This window comes from Pseudophryne corroboree, chromosome 6 (genome assembly GCF_028390025.1).
Source record: "Pseudophryne corroboree isolate aPseCor3 chromosome 6, aPseCor3.hap2, whole genome shotgun sequence".
In the NCBI taxonomy this organism is placed as follows: domain Eukaryota; kingdom Metazoa; phylum Chordata; class Amphibia; order Anura; family Myobatrachidae; genus Pseudophryne; species Pseudophryne corroboree.
The window spans coordinates 65,485,602-65,502,124 of NC_086449.1; positions in this window are offsets into that span (position 1 = coordinate 65,485,602).

Genomic DNA, 16,523 nt, shown 5'->3' on the forward strand with positions numbered 1-16,523 from the left:
TTAAATACATTAATAGCAAGAGATTAAAGAAGGAGAGTATAGGCCCTTTTAAAGACAAGTTGGGAGTCTTAAGCAAAAATGATAATGACATAGCGGACACACTAAATTAGTTTTTTTCAACAGTATTCACTAGAGAGGACCCAATTCAGGGACTGACACACAATCTCAATAATGAGAATATCCCACTGATAGGTACTTATTTAAGCGAAGAAGTAGTCTGTGACCAATTAAAACATTTAAAGATAAATAAATCACCAGGGCCCGATGGTATTCACCCAAGGGTTCTAATGGAGCTTCACTCTGAACTGGCAAAACCGCTATCTTTGATCTTTAAGGATTCAGTTATATCAGGTATGGTTCCCAAAGACTGGCGTATAGCGGAAGTAGTGCCTATATTCAAAAAGGGAAGTAAATCTGAACCAGGTAATTATAGACCAGTTAGTCTAACATCTATAGTGGGGAAAGTATTGGAAGGTATTCTAAGAGATAGTATTCAGAATTTCCTTGAAGTCAATAAGGTAATTAAAAGGAATCAACATGGTTTTATGAAGGACAGATCCTGTAAAACCAACTTACATGGCTTTTATGAAACAGTAAGCGCAAACCTATATCAGGGTAAAGATGTGGATGTAATCTTTTGCAAAGCGTTCGATACTGTACCACACATGAGACTTATCTACAAGCTACAAGAATCAGGGCTAGGAAGCACAATATGCACTTGGGTCAAAAACTGGTTAGATAATAGGGAGCAGCACGTTGTGGTTAATGGATCTTTTTCAACTTGGACTGAAGTGCTAAGTGGTGTGCCGCAAGTTCAGTATTAGGACCGCTATTGTTCAATATTTTCATTAACGACCTAACAGAAGGTCTAGAGAGCATGGTGTAAATTTTTGCAGATGATACCAAATTGTGTACATTTATAAATGCGGAGGGGGATGCCGAGTCGCTTCAGAACGACTTAGTTAAATTAGAAACTTAGGCAGCGAAATGGAGAATGTGCTTCAATACAGACAAGTGTAAGTTATGCACTGTGAAAACAAGAACAAAAATTACACCTACCTACTAAATGGGGTAAAATTAGGGGATTCTGTACTGGAAAAGGACTTAGGTATCCTCATAGATAGCAAACTAAGCAGTAGTACCCATAGTAGGACTGCAGCAAAGAAGGCTAATAGGATATTAGCATGCATAAAACGGGGTATTGATGCTAGGGACGAGAGTATTATACTCTCGTTATATAAATCACTAGTGAGGCCACACCTTGAATACTGTGTACAATTCTGGGCACCGTACTACAAAAAGGATATCCTGGAGCTAGAAAAGGATATCCTGGAGCTAGAAAAGTTTCAGAGGAGGGTGACCAAACTAATTAAGGGCATGTAGACGATGGAATACAAGGAAAGGCTTGAAAGACTAGGCTTGAAAGACTAGGCATGTTTACATTGGAAAAGCGGAGACAAATATATAAGGGACAATACACAGAGCTTGCGCGGGACCTGTTTTTGGTTAGATCAACACAGAGAACTCGTGGACACTCGCTCAGGTTAGAGGAGATTCCGCACAATAAGGCGTAAAGGCTTTTTCACGGTAAGGACAATACGTGTTTGGAATTCCCTGCCTGAGGGAGTTATAATGGTGGAATCTGTCAACACCTTAAGAATGGGTTAGATAAATTCCTAATGGATAAGGATATCCAGGGGTATGGTGCATAGTCATGCATTATAGTTACTATAAATAGGGATAAAATGCAACGGCTGACAGCAGCATCAGTCAGAAATTTTAGTCAAATCATCATTCATAGGAGACCACAAATAGGTTGAACTCGATGGACAATTGTTTTTTTTTTCAACCTCAGATACTATGTTACTATGTTACATTGGATACATTGGGCCTAATTCAGATCTGATCACAGCAGCAAATTTGTTAGCTAATAAGCAAAACCATTGGGCAGTGTGGATGGTGTAATTGTTAGCATTACTGCCTCACAGCACAGAGGCCATGGGTTCAATTCCCACCATGGCTCTAACTGTGTGGAGATTGTACATTCTCCCCATACTTGCATGGGTTTCCCTTGGGTACTCCGGTTTCCTCCCACAATCCAAAAATATACTCGTAGGTTAATTGAATCATAACAAAACTAAACATAGTGTAAATGTGTGTGCATGTACGTGTGGTAGGAAATAGCTTGTAAGCTCCACTGGAGCAGGGACTGATGTGAATGGCCAAAATATTCTCTGTAAAGTGCTGCGGAATATGTATGCACCATATAAATAACTGTTAATAATAATAATAATAATAATAAACCATGTGCGCAGCAGGGGGTAGATATAACATGTGCAGAGAGAGTTAGATTTGGGTGGGGTGTGTTCAAACTGAAATCTAAATTGCAGTGTAAAAATAAAGAAGCCAGTATTTACCCTGCACAGAAATATACCCACCAATTCTAACTCTCTCTGCAAATGTTATATCTGCCACATCTGCAGTACACATGGTTTTGCCCATTAGTTAACAAATTTGCTGCTGCAATCAGGTCTGAATTAGGCCTATTATCGCCTTTATACCTCCATTTGAAATGAGAGGCCATGTCCTCATTGTCTGAGGGACCAGTGCTGTAACTAGGAATTTTAGCGATGTGTGCAAGAAACGGAATTGGCGCCCCCTCCCCATGCAAGAGAGGGGCAGTGCGCGCTGTAGGCACGTAAAAAATATATAGGGTCATGGCTTCATGGGAAGGGGCATGGCCACAAAATAATACCAATTCATACTATGGTGAACAGTAGTCTCCATTATTCAATTTACGCTGCACAGTAGCACCACTACACCAGGTAGAGCCCCTTTTACACATTACAGCAGACAGTCCCCCTTTTCACACATTACAGCAGACAGCGTCCCCCTTATTACACATTACGGCAGACAGCGTCCCCTTTTTTACACATTATGGCAGGCAGAGTTCCCTTTATACACACTACAGCAGACAGCGTACCCCTTTTTACACATTATGGCAGACAGTGTTCCCTTTTTTACACATTATGGCAGACAGAGTCCCCTTTTTACACATTACGGCAGTCAGCGTCACCATTTTTACACATAACGGCAGACAGCGTCCCCCTTTTTACACATTATGGCAGACAGCGTCCCTTTTTTACACATTACGGCAGACAGCGTCCCCTTTTTACACATTATGGTAGACAGCGTCCCCCTTTTTACACATTACAGCTGCAGAGTCCCTTTATTACACACTACGGCAGCAAAGTCCCCTTATTACACATTACGGCAGCAGAGTCCCTTTATTACACATTACGGCAGACAGCGTCCCCTTTTTACACATTATGGTAGACAGCGTCCCCCTTTTTACACATTACAGCTGCAGAGTCCCTTTATTACACATTATGGCAGCAGAGTCCCCTTATTACACATTACGGCAGCAAAGTCCCCTTATTACACATTACGGCAGCAGAGTCCCTTTATTACACATTATGGCAGCAGAGTACCCCAATTTATACATTACGGCAGCATTGTCCCACTTTTTACACAATATGGCAGAAGAGTGGGGGGGGGGACCAACACATATAGACTAACAGAGGTGGCACTTTTAGGGACTTAGAAATCACGAGAGACAGTAGACACAGCAGTCAGAGCCCACCCCCACCCCCCAATCCGCCAGCCCAGCTACCTGTTTTTGTGGAGAGTTGTAGCCGGCTCCCTGCCAGGGATCAGACACCACGATCTCTCATCCTCGGCGGCTGCTGCAGGTCTCAGAGAGGAGGGGAGGGCAGGAGAGGATCCCCCCTCCTCTTGTCATGCTGAAAAACCTACGTTATGCTGGCCACGGGATGCGGCAGTCCGACACGCACTGGATTCCAGCACGGAAATCTAGAGAGCTGGGGAAGCAGAAGCTGGCAGGTATGGCTGGTGCGGCATCGCTCCCTTGCAGCAGCAGGCAGCGGCGTCCGGCAGGAGTAAGTGTGTGCCATAGCAGCTCTGCCGGTGCGCTGCCATATGGTGCGCTCTCAGTGCATTTTGCGCTGTGGGCAAGGCACCATCAGCACACACCTAGTTACGGCACTGTGAGGGACCACCATTATTTATCAGCAATAGAATTGTACTACTGATTTAATCCCTCTTTGTAATGGTTACACATTGGTTACATTTTGTTTATGGCTACTGTCTTTTATGTTCCTCCCCTTTTTCTTCATTTCATTTGCCTCGCCTCCCCCTTCTTTTTCTCCCTCACTCCCTTCATGCAACACATCTATTTTATCCCTTCTATTTTTGCGATATTGTTCAATAGTTTTTGGCTAATTCCAAGATTCATTAGGGCCCAGGAAGACCAGGGCCATGTTGTTTAGCCATACCACTATCCCCATGCTCCCTTTATTATTTAATACGTTTCATTTATTATAATAAGTTTAATGCTGTGTGTTTCAACAGTTGTCCTTTATTTGGGACCCAACTCTCAAGTGTCTTCACACTCCTGGGCTCTATTCTCTTCCTTGCTTCTTCTCCTTTCTTTTCTCTGCACCACACCTTTATTCCTTAATCTTCTTTTTGAGCAGGACCTCAAGATTTTTGCATGTTTTTCACGGTACACTGAAATTCTGCATATACTGACCTTATTTTTGTTTCCTTATGTCTCTTAAATTGGTATCTGTGAATGGGCTCAAACGTACAGTTGTCCTGGGAAAGAGGGAAAAGTCTGACATTGTTTTTCTTCAGGAGACTCATTTCCCAGCTGACTGCAAGAAACATGGTGTTGCTATACTGATAATCCGCACCAACCCTTTTGTCCACAATAAAACTGTGACTGACTCAGAAGGGTGTTACTTAATGGTAATTTATACCCTTCACTCTGAATTCCTAACTCTAATTTCAGTATATGCCCCCAATCAAAACTAACCCCATTTTTTTTTACTCTTTATTTTGGCATTTAGGCTGGGTGGAGCAGGGACATATTATCCTAGGTGGGGATTTTAACACTATTATTGACCCTCAACTGGATAGGTTTAACCCTACCAACTTCCCCAACAACTCATCTACCTTAGAGTCTCTTATACTTTCATTGCTTCTCTAATGCAATCTGATCTTTGTAACTCCTGGCATCTCAAATATCTTCAAAATAGAGAGTATACCGATTTTTCAGCTCCTCATGAACATAATTCAAGGATTGACACGATTCAAGTCTCTTCCTCTATGTCTTTGCTGATTGCAGATCCTGGTATTACCCCTTTCACATGGAATGATTATGCAGGAGCACATATTTCACTCAAGATATAAACAAACTCCCTTAACTATGACCTGAATGAAATGGTTAAGGAATTCAGGACTTTTTGTAGCTCCCTTTATATTCTCCCCAACACTTCCCTAAATCCCCCCACTGGGCAAGAGGAGTACTCTCTTACTTATCTTCCACTCCTGCCACATATTTTGGAATCCCAGTAATCTGCCCTCAACTAGACCATCTCAGTAGAGGAGGCTACTGCTTTCATACACTTGTGCATTTTCCGCCAATTAGGTGGTTTTTCAGCTCAGTATTACAAATTATTTGCAAAGGAGATAGCATCTCACCATACCTCTCTTTTTAATGACACCCTAGATTCTGCATCTTTTGCTCCTACAACAACCCTAGCTGACATAGTGGTGAATCCCAAACCCAACATAGACCCACATAATGGTGAGCTGTGTCTGTGGGAAAGACTGTGTTGTGCATTGTAGCAATGCCATGGTATGCAGCATGCCACAGAAAGTATGTGTAGGGACACATCTGTATGTGTATTTATAAATATATATATATTTCTATATATATATTTATTTATTTCTATATATATATATATATATATATATAGACTCTCACCACTCGGCGGCACTCCGGACAGACAAATTAAGACTAGGAAGTCATCTTGTGTTAAATCAACCTTTCAATGCATGGCGCTGCGGCACTGAAATGTCGATTTAACACAAGATGACTTCCTAGTCTTTGTTTGTCTGTCCGGAGTGTCGCCGAGTGGTGAGATTCTATAATGGGCCGCTGCAATACGGTCATCACGGAGGGCACCTGGCAAGCTACTGTGTGGTATGTAATGAATGCCCGATCTGGTGTTTGTATTTTTATATATATATATATATATATATATATTTATATATATATCAAAAAGAATTCCTAAGTGTACTATATTCCTTGAATATTTATTCTTCAAATATTCCAAACAATGGACCCAATGGGTGCAGACTGTAGGTTGGAGAATTCTTAAAGAGATTATTCACATGGTATCCTATAACAGATATCCCCTCACCAGAAAATCACAGACAAAATGCCATAAAGGCCAATTAGTACCATTTATTGGTTTATTGACACAATTTTTAACATACACAATAAAAATGTTGTACAGAAATAACATTTGTATATCAGTGAGAGAAGTCCAGATCATGTAGATGGTGAATTAGATCCTCCCTCACCTTCACAAGGTGTGAGCTCAAAAGGGAGAATTTTCACAATATGGATTGGTGACTCATAGCTGACAGACCCTATGCATTTCGTCTTAATGACTTCATCAGGGCTAATTCACAAAAAAGGGCAGGACCACAAGATTGGAGTTTATATAGGCCAATAAGCATACAGCTACCTTGGTAAGTCTTTTTCTCTTAAGAAACCCTATCAGGGTCCTTAATCGCAAAAATTTGTGATGCAAGTCATTGATAATGATCATATAGATGTCCTTAACACAACAGGTATTGCCAGATACTACTGCTTAAGGGATTCCACCCATTGGCCGAGGGTGGCGCCATTGCACGGTGCCTCCTGCTCAGCTGGCACTCCTAGCGAGTGCCATCCTAGCCAATGGGTAGATATGCCCCTGACAATCAGCTCCTAAATGTCATTTTTAAAACACAGCCTGTAACATGACAGTCAGGAGCTGGTTGGTTGATATTTTATCACCGTGCAATTTATCACTCTACAAGGCTTGAAAAATCTGTGCCATAATCCCACAGTAATAAAATAGACTATATAGATATATATTATTCACACAATACTACAATATTAATACAGAATAGACAGTACAATGTTTGAGATTGCTGAGTATTATACAATTATGGGCTAAAATTCAGCAAATGTTCAAAAAATAGTTGGTCTTTGTTATTAAGGGACTCAAAATTATTCCTGCCGCTACGTATCTGGCTCATACAATTTAGGTGACAGACTGTAAATGTCTATAAATATATTTTCACATTTATTATGAACTTACCTTAGTTTACATAATGATTCATTCATATCTACCTACAGTACTACTTATAGGATAATGCTATGTGTTATCTTCAGATTTTTATTTTAAAACATGTAAATTCAGTTTTTATACAATACAGTATTAATAGATAATGAAACACACACACACACACACACACACACACACACACACACACACACACACACACACACATAAAATAAAGTTCAGAGCAGTGTATCATTTAAAAAAATATTTCTATTATAGTATATGTTAATACAAACTATATAATAATTGTTAAAAATAAAACTTTAAGTATTGATAACAAGTTAATATCTACAAAATGGTATTTACAAATGTTTGTGTATGTATCAACATATTCTTATTTATAATATTATTACCTTACTCTGGAGATTCTTCCTCTATCTCTCTCACTTACTGCTCCATCCATCCAGCTCTCCAACCAGTAACTCATCCAGCAGCTCCTCCAGAAGCTATCAGTGGCCTGATACAGCCTATTTATAGTCACTCCTCCCCCATCTCTCCTCATTTGTTCCCAGGATGACCAGAAGGAATTCTTACATTGAGAGGTGATATGTAAATTAGGGTCTCATAACATTAGTATATAGTCAATCAGCACATCAGCTTCTCGTGCCCAGCTCCTTGTCTTGTAAATGATGTGTAAATATTCCTATGGTCAATTACTACAACGGGAAATGCTAATTACACCCTGGCAGGGGTAACACCTTGCATTCTAATTACATAACAGCAGCCTCTGGCCTCCTGTTATGTCAGCAAAGAAAACTTTTGTTTAGGAGTCACCTAATGGGGGTCATTCTGAGTTGATCATAGCCCTGCAAAATTTAGCAGGGCTACGATCATGTCCATAGACATGCGGGGGGATGCCCAGCACAGGGCTATCCCGCCCCACATATCAGTGCCGGCCCCCCCAGCAGAAGTGCAAAAGCATCGCACAGCGGTAATGCTTTTGCACTATAGGAGTAGCTCCCAGCCAGCACAGCTTTAGCATGCTGGCCACGGGCTACTCGTCGTTGTGACATCACGCAGCTGCTGCGGCTCGCCCCCCGCACAGCCCAGCCACACCTGCATTGGCCGGACCGCGCCAATGAAACGGCAGCCAAACACCACCATTTCATCCCCGTCCACCTCTACCTGTCAATCAGGCAGAGGAGATCGTACTGCAGCAATGGCCTTCGGCCATCTGGCATGCGCTGGCACACTGTGGCGTCGGCACATATGCAGTTCTGAACCGGTCGCACCACTGCCATAATCTGCAGCGTGTGATTGGGTCAGAACAACCCCCATTGTCCAGGCAGAGTTCAGGAGAAAGGGCCTGATTCAGGTTTGTTAGCAAAGCAAAAAAGCACAATGGGCCCTCATTCCGAGTTGTTTGCTCTGTATTTTTTTCTCGCAACGGAGCGATCAGTCGCTAATGCGCATGCGCAATGTCCACAGTGTGACTGCGCCAAGTAAATTTGCTATGCAGTTAGGTATTTTACTCACGGCATTACGAGGTTTTTTCTTCGTTCTGGTGATCGTAATGTGATTGACAGGAAGTGGGTGTTTCTGGGCGGAAACTGGCCTTTTTATGGGTGTGTGCGAAAAAAACGCTACCGTTTCTGGGAAAAACGCGGTAGTGGCTAGAGAAACGGAGGAGTGTCTGGCCGAACGCTGGGTGTGTTTGTGACGTCAAACCAGGAACGACAAGCACTGAACTGATCGCAGATGCCGAGTAAGTGTGGAGCTACTCAGAAAATGCTAAGAAGTGTCTATTCGCAATCCTGCTAATCTTTCGTTCGCAATTTTGATAAGCTAAGATTCACTCCTAGTAGGCGGCGGCTTAGCGTATGCAAACCTGCTAAAATCGGCTTGCGAGCGAACAACTCGGAATGACCCCCAATGTTGCAATGCAGGTGTGGCAGATGTAACATGTGCAGACAGAGAGAGATAGATTTGGTTGGGGTACGTTTAAACTGAGATCTAAATTGCAGTATAAATATAAAGCAGCCGGTATTTACTATGCACAGATAAAATATAATTCAACTAAATCTAAATCTCGGCTACATGGTTTTGCCCAGTAGTGGGCTTTTTTGCTTTGCTAATAAATCAGATTTTTGGCCCAAAGACATGTTCAACCTATCAGCAGGAACAAAAACATGATTCTCTGTAAATAATAAATTGACACATATTTAGCACCAGTCAAAGACACAGTTTGCACAAACCTGCATGAAATTATATTTCCCATGAACTTAAAAACAACTTCCGGAAGCTAGGATGGGGCACCCGTCAAGGATGTTCTCTCTCCCCTCTCCTCTTTAATCTTGCTGTAGACCAGTGACGTGCGGTGGGGTGAGGCAGGTGAGGCAGAGCCTTTCCTGTTATACTAACGTTTGTGCCAGAGTTTTGACTGTATAAAGTATATGAAAAATACAAAGAATATGTAAAAAATATCTTCTTTGTATTATTTTAATAATTTTTATGGTCAACACTCTGCAGTAAAATGTCTATGTCAGGTAAACCCACCAAATTTCCAGGAGTTTATGCTGCTGCATCTTTGCATAATGCCCACATGGTCTGGGCCCCTTGATAAATATATACAGTAAATACTGCGACTGCATGCAGGATAATGTATCAGATTAATAACAGCAATGCACTGCAGTAAATACACCATAGTCCTGTGCAGTTTAACATATGTATAATGTATAATACAAGTGTAGAGTCTGGGACCTGATCCCTAGAGGATGAGGAGGGCCCACAGGCAGTGGGGCCCACCGTGGGTTTCCCCTGTACCCCTTTTTTTTACCTCTGTTCAGGTATCATGTATGTGCTTATGAACACCATCACCACGCCACCATCTACAGTCAGGACCCTGCATTTTCTTGTCTCCGTGAACCAGGACCCCTATAGGCATTGCCTTTTGCCTACCACATCCATAGGAGAGCCCATTTAATGGAACATGGAGTTCCGAGTGAACTGTGAACCAGGACCCCAACAATTGTCGCCGTTGCCATACGGACTTTGCACTTTATGGGAGCCTCTTTAAACGGAACACAGACGTGGTAACAACATCCACTTGGATAAACTATTATTAATTTGGTCCATCTGCATGACTGTATATGTGCTGATTTCAAATATGTTGATGTGTGCATAACATACCAGTTGTTGTCAGTATTAACAAATTTCAAGTCCACCAGGAGTCATTATTGTGACATATTATATTACAGTTTGTAAGCATAACTGTTTACATTTTATTGATTGATTTTTTAAATAACCGATTATTAAATACTTACTTTTTTAGAATACATTGTGTCAAATAGCGCTGTATACCTATTTTCCTTATCATGTATGTGCTTGTCTCTTACCTAAGCCTTGAGTTATATAGATACCTGTATGTTGTAGCGGTTGTTCCTGGAAATGTGTTAGGAGGTGTTTCACAGTATCTTACTTTTCACTATGTGTACTATTTCCTATCATATACTTATGTTTGTAGAATTGTATGCAGTGCTTTGCTTAAATAAATATATATTGATATATTGTATTGGGGCTTAATCAGAATCAGCTACTGAAATGTTCATGTCCAGCTGCATGGTTCATTTATGTCATACTAGTTAACAGAAGTTAGGAGTAAAGATTAACATTCTTGTACATGTTACCATGCTTTTGGCACATGTGGATATATATCATTTTATTTCTCAAACATTTACATGTGAAAATACGACCATTAAGAGTAATTTCATCTATAATTTCATCTATTTATTAATAGCAGAAAGACAATGTTCCTATGATGACGTGGTCTGAGCAGAGCACGTCATACACCAAATTAAAGCTCTTGCGGCCTAATTCAGACCTGATCGTAGCAGCAATTTTGTTAGCAGATGGTAAAACCATGGATCTAATTCAGGGGGTAATTCCAAGATGATCGCAGCAGGAATTTCTTTAGCAGTTGGGCAAAACCATGTGCACTGCAGGGGAGGCAGATATAACATGTGCAGAGAGAGTAGGATTTGGGTGGGTTATTTTATTTCTGTGCAGGGAAAATACTGGCTGCTTTATTTTTACATTGCAAATTAGATTGCAGATTGAACACACCACACCCAAATCTAACTCTCTCTGCACATGTTAAATCTTCCTCCTCTGCAGTGCACATGGGCCCTCATTCCGAGTTGATCGCTCGGTATTTTTCTTCGCATCGCAGTGAAATTCCGCTTAGAGCGCATGCGCAATGTTCGCACTGCGACTGCGCCAAGTAATTTTGCTAAGAAGAAAGGTTTTTTACTCACGGCTTTTTCTTCGCTCCGGCGATCGCAGTGTGATTGACAGGAAATGGGTGTTACTGGGCGGAAACACGGCGTTTTATGGGCGTGTGGCTGAAAACGCTACCGTTTCCGGGAAAAACGCAGGAGTGGCTGGAGAAACGGGGGAGTGTCTGGGCGAACGCTGGGTGTGTTTGTGACGTCAAACCAGGAACGACAAGCACTGAACTTATCGCAGATGCCGAGTAAGGTTGAAGCTACTCTAAAACTGCTACGAAGTTTGTGATCGCACTATTGCGTATACTTCGGTCGCAATTTTAAGAAGCTAAGATACACTCCCAGTAGGCGTAGGCTTAGCGTGTGTAACTCTGCTAAATTCGCCTTGCGACCGATCAACTCTTAATGAGGGCCATGGTTTTGCCCAACTGCTAAAAAAAAATCCTGCTGCGATCAACTTGGAATTACCCCCCATGGACCTAATTCAGAGTTGATCGCAGCAGCAAATTTGTTAGCAGTTGGGCACAACTTTGGGGGTAATTCCAAGTTGATCGCAGCACGATTTTTGATAGCAATTGGGCAAAACCATGTGCACTGCAGGGGAGGCAGATATAACATGCAGAAAGAGTTAGATTTGGGTGGGTTATTTTATTTCTGTGCAGGGTAAATACTGGCTGCTTTATTTTTACACTGCAAATTAGATTGCAGATTGAACACACCCCACCCAAATCTAACTCTGCACATGTTATATCTGCCTCCCCTGCAGTGCACATGGTTTTGCCCAATTGCTAACAAAAATCCTGCTGCGATCAACTTGGAATTACCCCCTTTGTGCACTGCAGGGGGGGCAGAAGTAACATGTGCAGAGCGAGTTAGAATTGGGTGGGTTATTTTGTTTCTGTACAGGATAAATACGGGCTGCTTTATTTTTACACTGGAATTTAGATTTCAGTTTGAAAACGCCCCACCCAAATCTAAATCTCTCTGCACGTCTTATATATCTGCCCCCCCCCCCCCCCCCCCCCCTCGCACTGCACATGGTTTTGCCTATCTGTTAACAATATTGCTGCTACCATCAGGTCTGAATTACCCCCATGGTCCGTACATTTACAGAATTATATTGGGGAATGTTGGTTGCTTTATTTCAAAGTTAGATGGGAAAAATGTCTGCATGCCATTTACAGTGCATCAATGTTGTGCTGTTGGAAAATGTGACAGTTGGTGAACTCTCCCTATGCACCTGCTGGGTGACCTGGAAGATGTGATCTGCTGGGTGGTCTGAAAACCATGACAGTTATTTGCAGCCACCCACTAAGCAGGGACTTTTTAACTCCTAATGGGGTGAAAAGAGGTAAAATGTTCCATACAGCAAACCATTGTCAGGTTGTAACCGGGTACATCAGCTAGTATAATTTCATTCTCAAATATTTACATGTGATAATAAGAATTATAATCAATTCCTCCGTGGAGACATTCACCAGCAATTGCCTCCAGAAAGTACACAGAGACCCGTGATGGTGGATTCCAGTGGGGATTATTTAATAGTCTGTGAGGAGGAAGATGCCCACAGTGAAAGGGGTGAGGAATCAGAGGATTAGTGTCAGATTGTGTTTGGGCTGTGTCCCCGGGGGGGGCGCTAGTGGGTCAGTGGAGGTAGATGGGAGAAAACGAGGAGGCTGGATAACGTTCCTGCGCATGAGCGCAATGGTATTTTATTTGGCAGATGATATAATACAGAATGGTAGCAGAAACAATAATAACAGATGAATAAAGTCAATCACTCAGTATGATAACTGAAAGTCTATGGCAATGGATGACAGATGACTTGAGAAAATAATATCCGGTAATATATAAACAGAAGAACAAGTGTTTGTGAAATGGTTCTGGTTTGGAAACCAGTGCAGGTTTTAAAACAGGAAACTTAGGCAGCAAGGTGGAAATGGCAAACCTGAGCAGAGGCAGGAGTCTGACTTCACAGTGCAGGTGATGAGGCACTGGCAGCAGCAAGCTGTATCACAGGTGGAGGAATGAAACACACCTGGAGTCAGTCTTCAACTGCAGGCTGAAGCACACAAGGTGGTGATGAGTGTGAAGCCTTGTTTGCAGGTTGCAGGTATTGCTGGGCCTTGAAGTTCCACGGAGCTGTGCAGAGTAACCAGGAGTACAAGTTCTTAACCAGAGAACCAGGAACACAGGAGGAACAGGAACAGATCCTTTCACATGGGTCGCTGGAGTGACACAAAGTCCAGGATGCCTGCAGACTGATCCTGCAGTCTCTTATGTACCCCATGGTGCACAGGGATTGGGTGAGTGAAGGAAAGTGGGTGCGGCCATGCACCGGATTGGCCGCAGTATACTGGCTGTTTGCAGACTGTCATGGCGGCGCCCACGCCGCGGCCCAGCGGGGACGCGGCGCGCTACACGCCCGCCGTCCCAGGAGTGCCCCCAGGCCCTCGACGATGTCCCACGGCAGGGGCACAGGCGACAGGCGACCGCAGGGAGCCAGGACGGAGTCCGCAGCGGCGGACGGACGCCAGCCTGGTAAGTCGATTCCTGACAGTACCCCCTCCTTTAGGGGTGGACACCGAACACCCACGTGGCTTGGAGGGATGAGTGCTGTGGAAGACACGGACCAACCTAGGAGCATGGACATCGGACGAATTCACCCAACTTCTCTCCTCTGGGCCATAACCGGACCAATCGACCAGGTACTGGAGACGTCCATACCGGCAACGGGAGTCCAGAATTTTGTTGATCTCGAATTCCACGCCCCGCTGAGTTCGAACCTTGGGACCTACTGGAAGAGTATTCTGAAAGCGGTTTAGGACTAGAGGTCTGAGGAGAGAAACATGAAAAGCGTTAGGTATACGAAGGGAAGATGGTAACTTCAATTTGTAGGCCACTGGGTTGATGACTCTTTCGACAGGGTAAGGACCAATGAAGCGTGGTGCAAACTTCATGGATGGGACCCTGAGACGGAGGTTACGGGTTGATAGCCAAACCTTGTCCCCAGGTTTCAAATGAGGAACCGCACGTCTCTTGCGGTCGGCAAAGAACTTGTACCGACTGGAGGCCTTTTTGAGAGAAACGTGAATTTTTCTCCAAATAGATGAAAACTGAGTCAGAGCAGTAGTGGCAGCAGGAACATCCATATGAGGGAGTTCTTGGAAATCAGGTACACGGGGATGTTGCCCATATACTGCAAAGAATGGTGTCGTTTCAGTAGCAGTATGGTATCGGAAGTTGTGGGCAAACTCGGCCCATGGGAGCAGATCGAACCAGTCATCCTGGGAAGATGAAACATATAATCTTAAAAAAGTCTCAAGTTCTTGATTAACCCTCTCTGTCTGCCCATTCGTCTGAGGATGGTATGATGACGAAAACTTCAGTTTGACCTGCATGGCAGAACAGAGGGCCCTCCAAAACCTCGCTACAAACTGTACCCCCCGGTCAGATATTATTTCTGAGGGTAAACCATGTAAGCGGAAAATCTCCCGTAGGAAGATTTGGGCAAGTTTCGGGGCAGAAGGGAGACCCTGGAGAGGAACAAAATGAGCCATCTTGGTGAATCTGTCCACTACAACCCAAATGGTATTATGTCCTTGAGAAGGAGGAAGGTCGGTGATAAAATCCATGGACAGGTGTGACCAGGGACGACTAGGGACAGACAATGGTTGTAACTGACCTGCTGGAGACTGACGAGGAGTCTTGTGCTGCACACATTTAGGACAGGATGCCACGAAATCCTGGATGTCCATTTTCATCTTTGGCCACCAATATGTCGCAGAAAGGAACTTGAAGGTCTTCAGGACACCAGGATGACCAGTGAACTTGGATTGATGGGCCCAAGATAGCAACTTGGGACGGAGTTCTGGGGAAACAAAAGTCTTACCAGGAGGAGGAGCTGGGGAGACTTGAGATGCAGCGAAAACCACGGGACTCAGGATGGAATGTGGCACTGAGTCAGATGTTCCTTCTTCAGATTCCATGGATCGGGATAACGTGTCGGCTTTCACATTCTGCGAACCTGGGCGGAAATGAAGCTTGAAATTAAAACGTGAGAAAAACATAGCCCACCTGGACTGGCGAGGGTTAAGGCACTGAGCTGCCTTTAAATATAGCAGGTTTTTATGGTCCGTGTAGATGTTAAACGGATGTTTGGCCCCTTCTAGGAGATATCTCCATTCCTCGAGAGCCAGCTTGATCGCCAGTAGTTCTTGATCTCCCACGGAGTAGTTAGCTTCTGCAGGTAGAAACTTGCGAGAATAAAATCCACAAGGGTGGACTTTCCCATCGGATCCCTTCTGGGAGAGAACAGCTCCAACCCCAACTGTAGAGGCATCTACCTCCAACTCGAACGGTCTGTTGACATCTGGCTGAGACAGCACTGGAGCAGACATAAAGGCTAGCTTGATCTTCTGGAAGGCTGCCAAGGCTTCTTCTGACCAGTTGGAATGGTCTGCCCCTTTCCGAGTCAGGTTGGTAATAGGAGCGATGAGAGTGGAGAATCCTCGAATAAATTTTCTATAGTAGTTGGCGAAACCCAGGAACCGCTGGATAGACTTGAGAGAATTTGGAATGGACCAATTGGCAATAGCTTCCAATTTTGTCGGGTCCATCTGAAGATCCGATCCGGAAATTATATAACCCAGGAAGGGTATAGAGGGAACTTCAAAGGTGCATTTAGATAGTTTCCCGTAGAGCCGGTTCTCACGAAGACGTCGGAGAACTTCACAGACTTGTAGACGATGAGATGGAAGGTCTTGGGAGAAGATAAGGATATCATCTAAGTAAACAACGAGGTACTTATACAGGACATCACGAAAGATTTCGTTCACAAAGTGTTGGAACACTGCTGGAGCATTACTCAACCCAAATGGCATTACCAGGTATTCATAATGGCCATCTCGAGTGTTGAAAGCTGTCTTCCACTCGTCACCACTCCGGATTCTGATGAGATTATAGGCACCGCGGAGATCTAACTTGGTGAAGATGCGGGCTCCTTTAACTCTGTCAAATAATTCGGTAATGAGTG